Source organism: Miniopterus natalensis, chromosome 1 (genome assembly GCF_054644295.1).
Source record: "Miniopterus natalensis isolate mMinNat1 chromosome 1, mMinNat1.hap1, whole genome shotgun sequence".
Lineage (NCBI taxonomy): Eukaryota > Metazoa > Chordata > Mammalia > Chiroptera > Miniopteridae > Miniopterus > Miniopterus natalensis.
In genome coordinates this window covers 123,161,554-123,182,009 of record NC_142081.1, presented here as the reverse complement: position 1 = coordinate 123,182,009, position 20,456 = coordinate 123,161,554, and the positions used below count along the sequence as shown (strand labels likewise).

General features: G+C 38.6%; 1 long non-coding RNA gene across 1 annotated transcript in view; it reads right to left on the bottom strand.

The window, feature by feature from the left end:
- Positions 1–7,691: 7,691 nt before the first annotated feature.
- Positions 7,692–20,456, bottom strand: part of LOC107546353 (uncharacterized) — a 105,441-nt gene continuing 92,676 nt past the window's right edge. The window contains exon 3 of the long non-coding RNA XR_001604118.2: positions 7,692–8,170. This is a non-coding gene — a long non-coding RNA (uncharacterized LOC107546353). The remainder of the gene's footprint in view (positions 8,171–20,456) is intronic.

Below are 20,456 nucleotides of genomic sequence, written 5' to 3'. Positions count from 1 at the left end.
CAGGCTCTTGCTAAACACTTCAAATGAACTCTTTCATTTAATACTCATCATAGCCTTATAAAATAAGTATAAATAATTATCCCCATCTTACAGTGTATTGAGGAGTCTAGATATAGCGCTTAAGGTTGATGTATTAAAAAAAAATTTAAGTATGTTACTTAGAGTTATAAAATCAATTAGTAAATGGATCATTAAGAATAAAACCTTTTAGAAGTGGAAGAAATAGCACAAGTATGCTAAATTCCTCTTCTTTCATAGCAGGGAATCAATGTATACTGTTTAAAGTTGATAAATCAAGAGGTAGAAGCATCTAGCACATTACCTGGGGTGATGATGGAGGTAACCATAAGAATTAAAAATAGACATGGAAGGAGATCAAAAAATGCAGTTGGGGAAGGAGATATTTATTTTCTATATTATTATTTCTGTACTATTCAAATGTCATTATCAATACAAATATTACATTTATAATAAAATGTTTGAAGCATACAAGCAAGGATATGACGGAGCAGCTGTGGGGACAGTGGGGCAGTAGTGGTGGCATGCAGAAATCAAGAAGGTCCCCAGCGGCTTGGAGTGAAGCTGCCAATTATCCAGGAATCAGTAGAGAAGACAAGTTCTAGAAGTGGGGAGTCAGCTCAGCTCCGGGCTCCACAGAGTGGTCTCCTGCCCACCCCATCCCTTTCCTTCTCCACAAGCCTGTGCCACAGTCCATACCTGTGGGCATTGGAGAGACTTCAACCTGCAGTTTTCATGTCAGTGTGGTTCTTTCTCTGGTCACTAAGCATACGTACATATGTATAAAATTATGTATGCATATAGGTATAAGTATGTATATAGCCCTCATACAACACATGCCTGTGAGGGGAGAACTCCATGTTGTCCACCAGAAGACTGATACTTGGGGTCTAAGTAGACCCTTTATTGCAGCCACAGGCAAGCACACAAACTTCTACAACTGAATTCTTCTCAGACAGCCCTGGACAAGGTCATCTGCTATCAGCGTTGTATCATTTTGATTACATGCTATTTTAAATAGCCATATAATTAGCCTCTGGAGCTACTGTCTTAGACTTGGCTGTCAGTGAAGTGTTTACACCCCAGCACAGGGCTCTGCAGGTGGAACATTTTATCCTAAAACAACTTGAGTACAGAGAACTCTTCTTAAGGGAGCAAAGAGAACTGCTTTTCTGCAAAGACCCATAAAGTGATAATTTACCTTAAGTCTAAAGGAGGGAGGTTTTACAGGAGATGGAGACTAGTGAATCATTGTCATTCAATTGATGACTGCATCTGATTAGTTTTCTGGTAACACTTGGAGAAAATGTTGTTCACAAAATAGTAAAAATCTGGAGCTGAGAGATTTAAACATTAGTAGCCATTCAGAAACAAACAGCATCAACTTAGCACAATGGAGACCCCTCTGATCTAATTACTTCCGCTAGTAAAACTACCATTTTTCTTCCCACTGAATTATTTAGTTTCACAGCATGAGCTCAATTAATTTCTTTTTACTAAGCAGTCATGTAAATACATATCTTCACTACAAATATTTTGAAATGCCTCACCACTATGCAATACTTGGTTAACTCTTTGGTATCTGAAACTCCCACATATACAACAAGATTACAAATGCAATAGTTGATACATAGAAGGCACTCAGTAGAGCCTTATTTAAATAATATGATATAATTGAAAAATGTAAAATAGAGATCAGTAATAGTTTAGAAAGAGAGGACATGTTTAGACTATCCAATGAATAAATATAAAACAGTTGGATTAAATGTCAAGCCATGCAGAAAACTGTAAATGTTTGAATAATTAAACTTTTAAATAAAAGGAACAAATATTACTGAAACTCTAGATTTCTGTAAAGGAATTTTGTTTCTGCAATTTTCCCGCTTTTGCATGTTTTAGCTACAAGTTCTCACAAAGGTAGTCTCTGTGTTTCTCCTGTAGACATGATACCTATACACAGAACTGAGAGAGCTGACAGCTTACCCGCCCCTTCAGTGTTTAGGACCATCAGGGGGCTAGGTGTAGACTACCATTCAAGGCCCTAGCAAGTATCTAGGAATCTGGGGGAAAACAGATGATCAAGGGATATACTGAGTTAATCACAGCGCTTATTTTCATAACTCAATTTAGTTCATCCTAACCTTCTAAAAGCTGTTTCACAGAGCCAGAACCATCTTATAGCCACTGTATCTAAAAACACTCCTTGGAGCAGAATAATCTGATGTGCAACCTTAGCTGCAATTCCTTCCAAATTCTTACCCCTTCATTTGGCATTCTTAGGCAAAAGTACTCAGGAGAAAGGATTTTGCATATAGCAATGAGCATCGAGAAAGATGAAGGAAAGGGGGCAGTGTTTTTCTTCCTACTTATTCTGGGGAATTTTAGTTTTTTTCACCTACTCAGCAAAGCCTCTACAGACACTGTGAGATGTGTACAGAAAATAAGAAGGTAGAGAGAATCACAAATTTCATAAAAGGCAGCATTCCAAAAGTAGTCTGGTAATGATTGTGACGCACTCAGTTTCTAGTAGCTACATGCTCCTGAGTTCAAATCCTGACTCACTTATGAGCTGCACAATCTGTAAAACAGATGGAATAACACCTCACATCTCAGAGGGTTGGTGAGAAAAGGAGGTGAGGAGCAATGAGACACAAATGTCAAGCTCAGAACATTTCAGGCCTGGTGCCTAATAAGTAAATAGCTGTTGTTACTCAAAAAATTTTAGGTTTTGGAACATGGTTTATTCTTTCCCTTAGATGAAAAGTTATAAATGGTGTTTAGAATTCCATGTTGGGTACCATAGACTATTTTACTCATAATGTGTATAGCTCGGTATTAATAGAGTTATAAAACTAAACCGCCAATTTCAAAGGATCACTAGCTATGACTACCATGAGCTTCTTGTCAGCCAAGCCTCATGGCCACCTTCCCAGGTCAGACTCTGTCTCTCTCTAGAGCCCCCAGAAGTTTGGAGATGGGGAGTCCCTGCCCAACTGCCAGGGCTGCATCGGGGAGAGGTGATGCTGACCGCACAGGCCAGAGCTCGGAGCCTTCCAGGGGAGGCTCTGCTACCGCGGGTGTGGCTTTGCGGCACCACGAGTCAAGAAGGCCTCTGGTGTTTCGGAGACATCCAGAGCTTGCCATTGATGGGGCACTGCTCTGCCAAACCAAACAAGAGCTCGAAGCCAGACCTAGAAACATCCTGTTCCTTGAGCAGTTTACCATCCTCATTGTGCACAGTGCTTAGAACATTTAGGAATCAATAAAGGTTAATTAATTTAAAATTACAAAAGGGCCCTCACAGTGGGCTTCCAATCTCCTCAACTTGCCCTGCTCATTCCTGTATCTGTGACTTGACTCGGAGTCTTTTTTTTCTGCCTGAAATGCCCTCCCTTCCATTCTCTCCATGTGAGCAGATAGTCATCCTTGAAGACAGCTCTCAGAGGCCATCTCCTCCCAGCATTTTCCTGGCTCCCCCAAAAGTCAGCCCCTTTGTGGCAGCACCCACAGTACTCCTTGCCCAGCTCTGTCCTGTCACTGTGGCTTTGCAAGTGCCATTCCTCAGTTCTTTCAGGAATTCATGTGCACAGGAATCATCTGGGCAGCTTGTGAGCAAAGAGATCCTTGGATTTCACCCCAGGGACTCAGTATTAGGGGAGGGGTCCAGGAGCCTGCTGCCTGATGGTTCCAAGAGAGGGGAAGCACAGTGTGGGAAACAGCACCCAAGCAGTGACATGATAGTATTGGCTGCTCTTTCCTCACCACTTAGTACAGTGCCCCAAACACAGTAGGTACTCAATAAAGGGGAACATTAAAAAGTAAGATTCATCTATCAACACACAAATATTTACTGAGCGTATACTAACTATACAAAGTCCTACCAACACTGAAGTGGGTAGTCATCAAAACACAACATGGAACATGAGGACAGGTGCATGAAATCAACGGTAACAAAGATATCTAAGACTTTAAGATTATACTGGGAAGAGCCGGTGGTTCTCAGCTGTATCTACAAATTGAAATGCCTTGATCTCTGTCACTATAGCTTCTAAATTTGTCTGGGATTGAGTGTGTGCACTGAGACTTTTAGAGCACCCCCAGGTGACTCTTCGGTGTCGCCTGGGTTTAAGGTCACTGCTGTATGCTAACAGAGCGCACTACTTGTACCTCTCCTAAAATATTTAGTTTATTCTGCCTCACTTTCCCAAGTCTGTTTACTGATCTCCCCCTCTCATCTCTAACCAAATTCCTAAGCTTCTTGAAGTCAGGTACCAAATCATTCTCACTTTTTATTTCCCTATAGAGCCCACAATAGGAATCTATACTTAGGAGTTATGATATTGTGATTTATAATGAGAAGTATATATTTGGTCACCATCCCATTCCTGGCACCTTCTGGATTTCTTAAGTGAGGAGAGTAATAAAGATATCTTCTGTTATGTTAATGAGGTGACTTTTGGAAAACCCCAAGATAACATAAGGTTGAGGGCTGATTGCCAGGGCGCCTAACTGTGTATTTAGAAGATTGGAACTAAAGTCTTACGCCTCTGACCACCAGGGAGGGGAAAGTGGCTGGAGGTTGAATCATTCACCAGTGGCCAATGATTTAATCAATCATGATTGTCATGAAGTCCCCATAAAACCTCACTAGGACAGGGTTAGAGGAGCTTCCATGTTGGTGAACACATGGAGGTGTTAAGAGAGTGACCCACCATAAGAGGGCATGGAAACTCTGCCCCATTTCCCCACATCCTGCCCTACATATCTCTTCCATCTGGCTGTTCCTGCGTTACATTCCTTTATAAATAAGTCAGTAATCTAGTAAGCACACTGTTTCTCTGAATTCTGTGAGTCACTCTAGCAAATTAATGCAACCTGTGGATGAACCAGGGATCGATAGCTGGTTGGTCAGAAGTATAGGTGACAACTTGGACTTATGTGTGGCACCTGAGTTATATGAGGGTAAAGAAGAAATACAATAAGAATACTGCATTTTCCTAAAAGGGAGGAGAGCAGTAGACATTTGTAGAATGAATGACTGAAGATACTATGTAAGGGACTTAAATCTCAATAACCTCATGTGAGTTGGGCCAAGAAACGTTTCAAGAATCTGAACCACAGCATGACACAAGCCACTGGATAGCAGTGTTTAAACAAAACAGAAACCAGAAATGAGCTGGCCCTTTGAGCATTTAAGGAGTTTAAGAAGAGCTTTAAAATGACAAAAGACCCAACATAAAAGAACAGCAACTACAAACCAAAAGGAGCTCTTTATGTACCTGGCATGGAAGAAACCCCTGGGCCATCAAATACTTACACTGGAGCACAGCCTGTCAGGTCGTCAGTACCACGGACAAGGGCATGCTTGAAGGAGTTGTAAATGAGACACCAAAGGAACCAAATCATCTATCAAAGCTATTTTCCTTTTTTAAAATTGAAGTACAATTGACACATATTATTTAGTTTCACATGTACAACATAGTGATTTGACATTTTATACATTACAAAATTATCACCACAGTAAGTCTAGTTACCATTTGTCACCATACAAAATTAATACAATGTTATTGGCTGTATTACCCACGTTGTACGTTATATCCCCATGACTTACTTATTTTATAAGTAGTAGTTTGTACCTCTGGATCTCCTTCACCCAGTTTGCCCACTAAGCCCCCTCGTCTCTGGCAACCACCAATCTGTTCTCTGTATCTATGAGTCTGGGTTTTGTTTTATTTTTTTAGATTCCACATATAAGAGAAATGATGCAGTATTTGTCTTTTTACGTCTGACTTATTTCACTTAGCATAATGCCCTCAAGGGCCATTCATGTTGTTACAGATGGAAAGATTTAGATTTTACTGTTGCTTATGACCAGTATTCAATTATACACACACAGACACACACACACACACACATACACAGACACCTCGGTTTCTTCCATATCTTGGCTATTGGAAATAATGCAGCAATGAACCTAAGGGTGCATATACCTTTTTAAATTAGTGTTTTTGTATTATTTGGATAGATACCCAGAAGTAGAATTTCTGGATTATATTGTGGTTCTATTTTTAAATTTTGGTGAATCGCCATATGGTTTTCCACTATGGCTGCACCAATTTACATCCCCACCAACAGTGCATTAAGGTTCCCTTTTCTCCACACCCTCACCAACACTTGTTATTTCTTGTATTTTTTATAATAGCCATTCTGACAGGTGTGAGATGATATCTCCTTGTGTTTGTTTGTTTTTGGTTTTGTTTTTTTTGCGTTTCCCTGATGATCAGTGATGTCGAGCATCTTTTAATGTACCTGTTGGTCATCTGTATGTCTTCTTTAGAAAAATGTCTATTCAAATCCTGTGTTTATTTTTAGTCAGATTGGTTTTTGTTGTTATTGAGTTATACGAGTTCATTATATATTTTGGATATTAACCAGTTATTAAATATATATTTGTAAATGTCTTCCTTTATTCAGTAGGTAGCCTTTTCATTTTGTTAATGGTTTTCTTTGTTATCTAGAAACTTCAGTTTGATGTGTACCATTTGTTTATTTTTGCTTTTGTTATCCTTGCTTTTGGAATTAGATTAAAAACTGCTAAAACTAATGCCAAAAGCTATTTTATTTTATTCCAAAAAAGCATACAACACAAAAGAGACTTTTGCTACCCTTGAGAAGAATTACTAACATTAAGCTATTTGTGGTAAAACCTTTAAAGTAGGAGCATTTGCTATTGAAATGACAAATGTAATGTAAATAACAAAATTCTGTTGTTCCTGGCCTTGTTATGAAATTTGAAATTTCTGATCTTTTTTTTAATACCTTATTTAAACCACATAAAACTTTTCTCTATTAGGTACCACTGTTGCCCTAATTTCATAGATGAAGCATAGATGGATTATCTAATCTTTTTGTAAAAGCATTTCTTATTACTGCTTTAGCAAATGATCATATAAAACACTTAAACTTCTTTTTGCAGGCCCTGAGGGTATAACTGAAAAAAATTCAAATATAATAAGACAATATAAAAGAATATTAAATCTGAAGAGACCAATTTTTTTATTAAGAAATTAAGGTTTGGATTTAGATTGGATGATGAAGATGATGTTAACATCATACGACCATACCAGCCATCCCAAGAGGTAAAGAGATGATAACTAATGATTTTTGAACTCTGCCAGTGTGCCAAAATCTGTGCTAGGGGTTTCTCATTAATCTCGTTTCATTTGTATCACCCTCTATCCCAGGTTGATATTGAGGTCTGCAGTTTGCACATGAAGACACTGAGTATCAGAAAGGATGAGCAACTTGTCTGAGGACACACAGCTGCTCAGAAACAAAGCCAGGTCTGATGGCCTGACTCTGAATTTGGCTTTTTTTTTTTTTTTTTACCACCCTGCCATATTACCAGACCTGGGCAATGCACACAATTTTAATCTATGGCAAATTGGATATTTTGTTTATCCACTATTTCCTCAAGGCATTATAATCCAGAATAACACGGAGATTATCTAGAACTAAACCGTAGGCCATAAAAATTAGTTTTATTTAAACCAATATTGAAACTATCTCATAATCAAATAACTAGTCCTGCTGAGTGTAAGGCAAGAACTGTAAATGTGGTTTATTAACCAAAAGCAACCTGAAATACAGCCTTATTGAAGCCAGTTAGTTTTTTTATTGGTCACCTGCTCTTTTATTTATCACCATTATTTATACATGTATTCATTCACCAGTACAGATTAATTAGCATGCAAACATGAATAGCACTCTGAGAACATAAAACCATGTAAAGTGGACCCAAATGATAAGGAAAAGCTGAAAAAACTAAAAAACTAGAAAGCACATTTTGATTTAATATCTAAGAGATAATGAGTTTTCATTTTTCTCCCTCCAGAAAGCATAAAATTACATTTTAAACTATGTGTTACACAATGATATATTGAGACGAGAAAGGAAATTTAAGAAAAAACACAGCCTTTTTCTAATACCAATAATCAAGTTTACAGACTGTGAATGTCAAAAAACAAGAGATGAATTCAGGAATTAGAAACCTGATTCAGGGATCTGAGTCAGTCACTGATGAATTTCATGCATTTTGTAGAATTCTGAGACCAATGCATGTGGAGCAGATGTTCTGGTAACATGTTAAAAGCTGCAAAAAAAAATGGTAAACAGTTAATGTACCTTACAGATAGAACCCTATTAAGGAAAGATTACTATATAATATGTGATCCAAATCAAGACACTTATGAGAGAGAAAGAAATGCTACTAGTATATATATGCCAAGACAATTCGTGTAACCTAAAGCTATCTTAGAAGTAGAGAGTATGGTCACTCCAATAGATAACAAATGCCCTAAATGCCCCAAAGACCTTCAGTTGACCTTCACTTTAAAGTCTACTGAACTTTACTTACATCTCTTCATACATCTATTTTCTCCTATACACTTTATCATCTCTTTCATTTTTCAGTTTTAGAGGTATAATTAACAAATAAAAATTGTATATTTTTAAGATGTAAAACATGGTTTGATATATGTATACGTTGTGAAACTGTTACTACAATCAAGTTAATAAACATATCTTCACCTCACAGCTACCTTTTTTCTTATTTTGGGTATGATGAAAACACTTAAGACCTACTCTCTTAGTAGCTTCAATGGCACCTTATGGCATTATAATACAGAATTATTAACCATAATCATGCTATACATTACATTCCCAGAAACTATTCATCTTATAACTGCACGTGTGTAACCTTTACCCAACCTCTCTCCATTTTCCCCACTCCCCTGCCCCTGATAATCACCACTCGAGTCTGTTTCTATGAGTTTGACCTTTTCAGGTTCCACAGTATTTGTGAAATCACACAGTATTTTCCTCTTCTGTCTGGCTTATTTCACTTAGTATCATGTCCTTACAAATGGCAGGATTTCCTTCTTTTATATGGCTGAATAATATCCCTGTGTGTGTGTGGTGTGTGACATTTTCCTTATGCATTATTCATTCACCAACAGATACTTAGGCTGTTTTCATGTCTTGGCCATTGAGAATGCTGCCGCAGTGGATAAAGGGGTGCAGATAGCTCTAGATGGCTCTTTGAGATGCCGATTTTACTTCTTTTGGATATTTCTTTCTTAAGCTTTTCATACAGGGTGTTCCCCCAAAAATGTATAAACACACTTTTAAAAATTATAAAGGCAGTGTTTATTAAAATACATTTCATTTTCAAAACCGACCTATCAGCTGTTAAAGTGTATATACATTTTTTGGGACACCTTGTATTGTTCCTCCCTTATCATCTTCTTTCTACCTTTCTTTTTAGTTCCATTTCTTCCTTCCCTCTCTTTCTCCCTCCCTTTTTCTCCTCTCTTTCCATGGCTCTGCCCTTCTCAACCTATGAAGCTCTCTCCTTTTCCCCAATTCCCCTTTTTATAAGATAAATGATCTCTTCTAAATTATTTGTTGCCTCTATTCTGCCAAGCCCATCCCAACTTGCCAAAATGGGGATGAAATAAGGTTTTAAATTTATTGTTACTTTTATTGAATAGTTTTATGTACTAAGTGAAAAACTTAAAAGCAAGTTGAATTGAATGTTTTACATTTCTTTTTCTACAAAAAGGCATTTTGGCAGGTAGACTGACCCCTTCCCCCCCAAAGGTATACTTACCTTAATCTGTGGACCCTATGAGTATGCTAAATTATGTGGCAAAAGGGGCTTTGCAGGTGTGCTTAAGGTTATGGACTTTAACAGAGGAGATGATCTTGATTTATCTGAATGGGCCCAATCCACTTACATGAGCCCTTAAAAGTAAAGAACTTTCTCCAGCTAGAGACAGAAAAGACACAGCAAAAGAGCAAGTCAAAGGGATTCTAAAGGTGGGAAGGATCAAAAGCTTTCGTTGGCTCTGAGATGAGAGAGTCACATGATGGAGGGGGCCATGTGCAAGGACTAGAGAGAGCACCTCAAGGAGCTAAGGGTGGTCCCTAGTTGACAGCCAGGAAGAAAACAGAACCCTAGTCCTACAACCACAAGGAATTTGATCCTACCACCCATCAGAGTGTGCTTGAAAGCAGAAAGGAACACAGCTCTGCCCACATCTTGGTTTTGGCCTTGTGAGACTCTAAGGGAAAGACCCAGTTGAGGCATGCTGTAGCAGGACTTCTGATATAAAATATAGAACTGTGAGATAATAAACGAGTGTTTTCAGCTGCTAAATTTGTGGCAGCAGCAATAGATGATTAATGAAATATATGCATATAGTATTGAACCTGACTTAACTTTGGAAGGAGAGGTTCATGGGTCAGTGGCTCCTAACAAATAAATAACGGTCCCCCTCATCTTTATTTTAGGCTGTTTTGGACATACGGTACATGTGCTAATTGATTTTCCAATCACTGTCATGTTTTCAGATGAAAGGATAAACTTAATGACCTAAAGAGACTCGTTCTAAAAGTACACATTATTACTGTCAACCCTTAGCTCATTCTCATTCGCACACAACTCTCAGGGAAAAATTCTCTTTTCTCATTACCTCTCCATCCTTGTAAGAGAGAGTTAAGCTAAACATTTTGCTTCTTCAAGCACTCAAGGGACACACTATCCTCCACCACACTACCAGAATAAAGGAATAATTAAGCCACATTTATAAATGGAACAAGAGGCTGCTAAGTCTGTGATGCCAAGAAAGCCAGTTGATTCTGCCCATTGACTTGGTTTATTAGTCACATTGATCTTCGGAAGGTGATCTGGAGAAACTTCTTGTAAGGCCTTAAGACATCAAACAACATCAATAATAAAAACTTCTGCCAATTTTTCCACTGGTCAAAAAATTCCTGTTTTTCTTCCCAACTGCCGCAAATTCCCATCATATAATCTGATAAGATAATCTATCAAAATATGGATTTAAATTCTTGTTCCTGCTACTGCAATAGGATCTAGGAAAAAGGAAGCCAATTTTGCCCCTGCTTTTCTAGATCAGACAAACTCTTGAGCTCTGAGTTCAGGGCTCCCAGATATTTTAGGCTTAGGAGTTAAAAACAGAAATTGCCAGAAACCTGAAAAATAACTCTAGTCAGACTTTGGAGTCTATTACTAGCCAAAGTGCTGGGTGTAGCTTTCAGTTTAGACAGTGAAAATGACATGGGAACCAAAAGAAGAGACAGGAGTGGTAAGTGCAAGGCACTGTGGTGTGTGACCTCTCTCCTGTTTACTGCCCAGGGTGTCTGATGGGATGGTCTGCAGGCAGGAGCCTAAACGCAAGGGGCTGTGGCCCCCACTGACATGAAGAATGATGCCCGTGCCCATTTTTGGTACAGTGGGAGAAGGGCCGGCTTCCTCTGAATAGGCCTCAAGAGCTTGAACAACTTGCATCTCAGTGGTGACCACAATGGCCTAAAGAGTTGGAGGCCCATCCCCCAATTTTTCTGAACTGAAGAATACCAATGGACTCTTAGAACCACTCTCAGGGCCACAGGCTGCCAATCATGGCTGATATTGGGAATCTGGCTGCCCTAGCCGATAAAGGCTAAAACTGAGATTTAATTAGATATAGAAACATAGAGTAATGTGGTAGTCTTGTATATAATTGTGGCAGAGCAGATTCTTGCCAGCTATATGGGTTATGTGTGGATGGGCAGATGGAAGAGAGTCAATGAAAGGAATCCAAGAAATTAGCTCTAAAAAGGACAGTGAGTGGAAACGGCCCTGCTTCCTCCTTCTCAGGTTTTCTCTGCTGTTTGTGTTTTTGATGTGCACAGGTATTTACCAGGCACAAACAGGCAAGACTGCAGAGAAACTTGGAGGAAGACCTGGGAGGGGGATCTGCTTCCATGCCTCTGAGAGAAAACACAAACCAGTCCTGACGCCAATTTGTAGTGTGCACGCACGCATTCCTTTTTATTTGGCCAATCCAGTTTGCTATAGACACTTCACCGTAGGTTATCTGAACATGCGGCTATGAGCTTTATTCCTGTGACAATGTCCAAACCAGTGCTTAGGAACTGCCATGATTCTGTTGGGCAGGGTTATGCTGCAAAAGGAAGAGACTGGAGCTGACATTAATCACCGTGGCGTTTTTTGACTTCTAATATCTGTGATAATTTCAGTGATGATACACTCACCTCAATGTTCTACTTGAGATAAATCAGCTGTCTACTTACTCTCTTCCCATTAAATATCACACACCAACATGCAGACACACACACACGGCTGCAAGAAAATTAAGCCTATAAAGATACTTTATTAGTGGAAAGTCACAGCTGACTTAACTTTCAAAAGTCAAGCAATTCTAAGTTCTTTCTGCAACTTTATCTCACCCACACCACATAAGCACACACTGAAGCATGAAGCCTAAATATGCAAATGGAATATCTTGCACAAAGGGGACACATTCTTGCAGTGATGATTTTGCCATTCCTTGCTCTGTATCTTTAAAATGACTTCCACCAGACTCATTTTCTTATCCATCTCTCTTCTACCTGAGCTCCTTACAATACTCAAAATAAACACTGGGCTTAAAGAGTTTTTAATGCTAATAAGAGAGTCAGGGCAGAAAAAGAATGGCAGGAGCATCCTCAGGTCCCACTCCCTGCAACTCCACCAGCTGCCCCATGCTGCTTGGTTATTGCCATCTTGGTCCCTTTGCAAATACTCTTTAAAACAAATTCCCACTTCTCTGAAAGCCAACATTTGTCACCTCCGTAGAACTCTGAGTCAAAACTCCCCTCCTCCAGCCCAGCCGGGCGTGGCTCAGCGGTTGAGCATTGACCTAGGATCCAGGAGATCGTGGTTTGATTCCCGGTCAGGGCTCATGCCCGGGTTGTGAGTTCAATCCCCAGTGGGGGGTGTGCAGGAGGCAGCCGATCAATGACTCTCATCGTTGATGTTTCTGTCTCTCCCTCTCCCTTCCTCTCTCTGAAATCAATAGAGACATATTTTTAAAAAACAAAAAATTTCCCTCCTCCAGAAAGATTTTTCTGATTTAGTTGTCCCACCAACTCTTTTGACATGTGGGCATTCAGTTAATAATAGAATATTTTGCCCTTCTTGATATGTAGCTTTGTCAGTGAGATGAAGTGCATCGGATACTAGAGAGAGGCTAAATGCCTGTTATCACTGCAAGCAGATTAGTCCCAGATGGGTAACAGCAGAGTAGAGCTGTATTTCGTCGCATTAAATAAAATTTTTGGAACTTAGTAAGAACTACAAACCACACAGTGAGTGGCCCTTTGTTAGTATGTGGAATCCTGTGAGAAAAGAAACATGGGACAGAAGAGACAGCATTGAACCGGGAGTCAGCAGACACAGGTCATTCGGATTCTTACAACTCGATGTTTGCCTCATTTTTCTACAGGGTTAGAATGTGCATTCCTCAGAAATGAGCTTCGTGGTCCTCTCAACAGACACACACCCCATATAATGCAAAGCCGAATGATCATCTACACATACCAGGCACTCACTAAGTATTTAACATATATTTGCACATATGATTACAGTCAGAATCAATTTTAGTGGTTTTAGAAGGAAATGGGTAGTTTTATCAATTTACAGCTTGCAAAGCTTGGAAGAATTATGGAGACTACTTAGTTCAGAATTTTTATTTTATAGAGGGAGAAAGTGAGCTGCACAGTGCCAATAAGCAACTCAGTGGCATAACATCCAGGCTCTAGCATTCCTCTCAAGGGTCCCCTTACAGAATGTGAGGGGAAACATAGTTCAAAAGCTCAATAGTGTGGCATAAAAACTTCAAACCTCCAAGGCAAACTGCCAGCTACAATGACATCATAGTGTTTTGTGTCTATTGGCAAAACTTTCTGCTTGATGCTTTTTCTCTATGGCCTAAATATTTTAAGCTGTGTATTATTTAGAATTATATTTGGCCAAATATACCCAGGGATCACCAAGTCATAGTGACTTAAATGACAGTGACATTTATTTTTCTGTCACTTAAAGATGTCTAGCACCAGGGGATCTAAAGCTGGTGTGGGCTCGTCCTTCGTGCTCCCTATCTCACTTGGGTTCAGGGTTGCTCTAGTGCTCCATCCATCTCCTGTGAATTCAGCCAGCAAGGAGAAGGGGCAGAGAAAGGCCAACTCCTCTCTTTTAGAAGACCTCTTGGAGGTTCCAAATATAATTCTGTTTACCTTACCTTAACTAGAACCTAGTCATGTGGCCCCACCTGGCTGCAAGCAAAGTGCCTTGGATGATGCACTCTTTTATCATGGTGGCCATGTGCCCTGCTAAAATTTGTGTTCTGTTACTAAGACAGAAGGAGAGAACTAATATGAGGAGCTATCAGCCTCCTTTTCCACAGAATTTCTGCTCAACAATTCCTTTTTCAATAAATTCAAAGAGTGCTTTAATATTATGCAAATAATCCAGGTATTAAAAGAGATGCTATGATTTATATGTATAAAATAATATGAAACTACATAATGACAATCATTTTAAACACATGTGGTATATGAAGAGTATTTTATTAGAATTCCATTATTATAAGCTTATATATTTTGCCTTATTGATACTAATAGTAGCAAAATAATCCCAGGGCTATTAGAAAATTCCTCATATGGCAAGAAATTAGTCACCAGGTCATGATATTTGTCAAGAGAGTTTATAAGAGTGAGTGATTTCTTCAAGAGTCTAGCCAGCCCCTTCCACCCACTTCGTCTGCCTCTTTCCTGCCCTCTTATACCCAGCCAAAGGCCAAATCATTGCCAAGGCAACCGAGGCCCTTCATTCCTCCAGTTGACTGTGGCTGCCTGTGTCATGATCAGACTAGCACTAAGATCCTATGGAGCAGACAGAGGTTCAGTTTTTTGCCTCTGCCACAGAGTGCCCTGTGTTTTGATCTCTGTATCCAAACAGAGAGAAAGATTACTGATTCTTCCTTTCTGTTTCTGCCTGCTGGAGAGACTACCAAGAGGGAGCCTGGCAAATATGAGTTACTCAAATTTTAGGTTTTAAATTAATGCAAAATATTTTTCACTTCAAACTTAATTTGTCTCTCTTAAGCCCTCCCCAGTTAGCTATTCAGAATGAGAGCCTGGCCCTTATGTTTCATATAGAGAACCTACCTGACTGTCAGTCCAAATCTCTTCTGAAATACTGTCTCAAAGTGAAACTAGTATTATTTCAAGGTTGTAACCAAAGGCAATGAAATACTCCTGCTCTTAGCCACCAATTTCCTCCTCTCCATTGCTCCCATCTCCAATGTCTTACCTGTCAATACTGAAGAAATCTTAGACATCCTTCAGTCTGCCTGTGGTCTTTTGGATTCCTGAAGGCTCCTTTTATCCTTAAATTGACTTTATATCCCTCAAGTTACCTAACCTCTCTGAATCTCTATTAACTCATTTGGAGGGGGGTGAGTGCTTTAGAAAAGACAGTCCCTAAAGCATGCCCCACCTTAAACATATTACTTAATTCTGCAATAGGACGACCAAATAGCAAGGTCACATAATGCAAGTGAAGCTTTAAACTTCTCTCACAACGTTTCAATAAGAACTACAGCCATTTAAAAATAATTTGACAATTCTTCTGGATGAATTCTTCTTCTGAAGAAATTGCTTTTGTATACATCATCCTGTCTTATTATACTTTCACAGCTGCCTATGACTGGCAATTCACTATGCCATTTTGAGCGAGTTGGTGAATTGAAAACTGATATAGCTTCCCAGGTAAGTACCAATTAAAATTATTTCAAATCATTTAAAACTAGTGTTATGTAATACTCTTAGAATACTGCTTTTGGAAAAACTTGCACTTTGTCTTTTTGCAAGGAGAAAAGAGTCATCTTGCTTCCCAACTGTGCAGGATTATCTGATGTCAGGTCTCTGCAATGCACATTCTGCAGCACTTGTGATTTCAAGTTCAAAGCAATTTGGATAGCAGTATATGCTGTAGCCTGAGAAGGCAGTCATCTTTTTTTCCATTTCCCTCTCTTTGCCTTTGCTCTTTTTTCCAGAATTCGTGAGTACACAACTCTATTGCCTAAAAAATGGTGCCCATTGGACGATTTCCAGTGCTCACTGCCTGACCAGGTCTCTCTATTGACTGATAAACAGTATGAAAAGCTCATCCATTTGCCCTTCATGTTATAATGATAAAATGCAGTATTTTCCAGAACTCCCTAAAATGGTTTAGATTTCTTACCTTCCCTACTCTTCAGCCCTTCCAAATAGAGTTGGACAAAGGAGAATTGTGTTTAAATACAGGGTCATCCAAAAGTGAGTGTGAGAAGCTACCTCTCCTAAGAATCAGAGTAATGTTGCAAAAAAATTGCAACTTAGTGTTTGTTTTTGTATATTCAAAATGTCACTCATTATTTTAAATACAGGACTTTATAGCTCCAGGTAATTCAAATGCTGGCTACCAAGAATTATGTTTCTTAACATTTTGCTTAAGGGACTTAGCTTAACTTTATGTATGGGACTCCACAGACAAAAGTCCTAAAAGACTTCACAGTTCCTAAAAGACTTCCTTAACCTTTATTAATTTCACCCTAAATTAATCTCCAGGGAAGATCACACCCTCCTTGCAAGCAGTTCACCAAAGGAAGAGGCTGTTTGGCTAACTTAGAGTAAGTGTGGAGACTGGAAATTAAAACGTTGCATTGTTATGCGGCAAAAACATTTTCGAAGTAATAAAATGATCAATTCTAATGAAACCTTGATAATTGAAATTTCTCATTTCAAATTTTTAAATTTACCTTATGAAAATAACATTTTAAAATGCACTCAAACTCCTTATGAATGAACTACACAAATATAAGTTTGTATTTTCTTACATCATCAAGATAAATAATAGCGTTTTATGAATATTTAAAATTATTAATTTTTATAATCCATTATTTTTTACAGAAAGTAATGGGACTTTGGTTTTTAAAAATGTGATCTTCATAAAGTTTACCCTTGTATATACATATAAAAGTGAGAGATTAGGACTGCAAAACCTCTAACAATCATTCTGGCTGTACAACCTTATGAAATAATTTTAAAAATCTTTGCCTCAATTTTAATTCCTCCATATTTTTGCTGTGCTTATATCTTCTGTATTATAATAGGAATGTTTTAGATGTACAAAACTTAACTTTTCTGGAGGCACTTTCAAATCCATTACCTCATCTACTCATTGGAAAGATGTAGTTGGGGAGAGAGGATCCTCATATTCTCACGCGCATGTTTTTCACTGACAACTGCTAAATCTGTGGAATTTATCAGAGCCATAAAATCCTGACCTGGAAAGGTCACTTAATTTACACCTCTTCACAGCCTTCAATAAAGCCAGGGTTCAGAACAACCTGAATTTTTCACACTTCATCCTGTGCCTCTTGATTAAATCAGACTCTAAGTGATTTTTGTTATCTGCTAGATGATTTAAAATAGCAGAACTAAAGCACAATGCAATCCCTGCAAGAATAGAAACATGACAGGCTACAAATAATAATTTATTTCGGAGTAAATTCTCACCAAGGAAGCCTAAGTGGATAATAGCTTAGGAAAATTTCAAGCATGGGATGGCTCAGTTTTGAAATGGAGGATTAGGAGCAGCCCATAACGTGGAAAATTGGGAGGTTTCTTCTATGCACAACCTTTTTTGTTTTTCCGTGGCTTATTCATCTACTCATAAATGTATTGAGTCCCCATTATCAGCTATCCTCAGTGCTTGCTGTCATTTTGGGGATATAAAAATGAAAAGCAGCCCTAGCTTGTTTGGCTCATTGGTTAGAGCATTGGCCCCATGGACTGAAGGGTCCCAGGTTTGATTCCAGCCAAGGGCACTTACCTTGGTTGCAGGCCCCACCCCAGTTGGGGGCAAGAGCGGGAGGCAACCAATCCATCAATTGTGTCTGTCTCCTAATGTTTCTCTCTCTTTTTCACTTCCTTCCACTCTCTCTGAAAAGCTAATGGAAAAAATATTCTAGAGTGAGGGTTAAAAAAAAAAAGAAGAAAAGTAATGGAAAAGAGCTAACATTTATTGAGAAGTTAGTATGTGCTTAGCGATGCTAAGTGTTTCATGTACAGCTAAGGTCAACTAAGGTCACACAGCCAGGAAATGGTAGTGCCTGGGTTCTAATATTGATCTGCCTGTCAGGAGGCCAAACTGTTAAGTACCTCTCATTATACGAGTCAGCTGGAGGCCCTGCCCTAAAGGAGATCACCTAACTCCAGCTAGCATGGCGATCCACTCATTCTTCCCAAAACTCAATACTTGCCTTTAAATTGTTCATTTCTGTTAACTATTCCTAGTTCACCTCTCCCTCCAAAATTCACCACCAGCAGCTTACAAGCCATCTCTACGAGAGGTTATTTTAAAGCTCCTTTAAAAAGTGCTTGCTAATGACCTGGTAATTGTTTTAGACCATTTTAAATAAAGTGTGAAGTCAACAAAAAGTCACAGGAATCCTGTGAAAGCTTTGGCAGAATATGACTTTCCAGCAGAACTGCTCATACTGGAATTGGAAGCAGCACTCTCAGCTTTAAATAAATAAAGGAAGGGGGCCTCAAAGAGAAGTGTCCTACAGTGACTACTTGATTTTTAAAAATAATACTGATAAAGGTACAATGAAAGAGGCACTAATGAGGAGAAAGTCACTTGACACAACTTTCTAGAAAGCAATTTACATTCAGTCTAGAGAAATGCTAATGAGCGCCATCCCTCTCTCTCTCTCTTTTTTTTTTTAAGAGAAAAAGGGAGAGGGAAAGAGAAACATCAATCTGCTGCCTCCTGCACGCCCCCTACTGGGGATTGAGCCTGCAGCCCTGGCATGTGTCCTGACAGGCAATCGAACTTGAACTACAACCAGCCAGGGCACTAGCACCATCTAATAGAATCTATTCTAGGGAAAGAATTAGTAATTGAATCAAAATGTTTATATGGATGTTCACTAATCCTTCATGGTAACACCATAATATGGAAAGTAATTTATAAACGGCAAGAATGTGGAAATGATTAAATACATTATGGTACATAAATTACACAATGGGGTTTATAGCCACTTTATGTAATCTTTTCCAGGTATTTTTAATGATATGGGAAAATATTCACTATAAAATTTTAAGTGAGAAAAGACCTTTTCTAAAGGTTGATAATTGCAGAGAAAAGGAAACGAGAGTACAGGACAAGGTATATAAACATTAAAAAGGGGGGGGGACTATAATGGAGCAAAACAAAAAGATATAAAACAAAGTAAAAAGTAATAAAAGTTATTTTTTGAAAACCAACAAGGAGTGACCTTGGATTAGGCAGTTTCTTAGATATAACACAAAAAGCACTAGCAACAAATGAAAAAATAAACAGCATCATCAAAACTGTGTGCTTCCAAGGGGCATCATCAAGAAAGTGATCTCAACAACACATTAGCAAACCGGATCCAGCAATACATTAAAAAGATCATATACCATGATCAGGTGAGATTTATTCAGGGGATGCAAGGTTGGTACAATATCTGCAAAACAATAAACGTGATACACCACAAACAAAATGAAGGATAAGAACCACCTGACCATATCAATAGATGCAGAAAAAGCATTTGATAAAATCCAGCTCTAATTTACTATGAAAATTCTAAGCAAAGTGGGAACAGAAGAAATATACCTCAATGAAATAAAGGCTATATATGACAAACCCATAACCAACATCATACTCAATAGGCAAAAACTACAAGCATTTCCCTGAAGGTTGGGAACAAGACAGGGATGTCCACTTTCACGACTTTCATTCAATGTAGTACTGGAAGTCCTAACCATAGCAATCAGAGAAAAAGAAGTAAAGGCATCCAAATAAGAAGTAAAACCATCATTATTTGTGGATGACGTGATACTGTACATAGAAAACCCTAAAGATTCCACCAAAAAATGACTAGAACTGACAAATGATTTCAGGAAAGTGTCAGGATACAAAATAAATATTCAGAAATCAGTTGCACTTTTTTTGTTTTAAATATATCTTTATTGATTTCAGAGAGAGGAAAGGAGAGGGAGAGAAGGAGATAGAAACATCAGTGATGAGAGAGTCATTGATCGGCTGCAGCCCACAACCCAGGCATGCGCCCTGACCCGGAATTGAACCCAGATCGCCTGGATCCTAGGTCGACGCTCAACTGCTGAGCCACGCCCGGTCGGGCTCAGTTGCACTTTTATACACCAATAATGAACTATTAGAAAGAGAAACTAAAAACAAAAAACAAAACAATCCCATTCACAATTGCTTCAAAAAATAAAGTACTTAGGAATAAATTTAACCAAGAGGTAAAAGACACTGAAGAAATCAATTGAAGAAAATACAAATAAGAGGAAGCATACACCATGTTAATGACAGGTGGAATTAACATCGTCAAAATGTCCATCCTACCCAAAGCAATCTATAAATTCTATGCAATTCCTATAAAAATACCAATAGTGTATTTCACAGAACTAGAAAAAATATTCCAAAA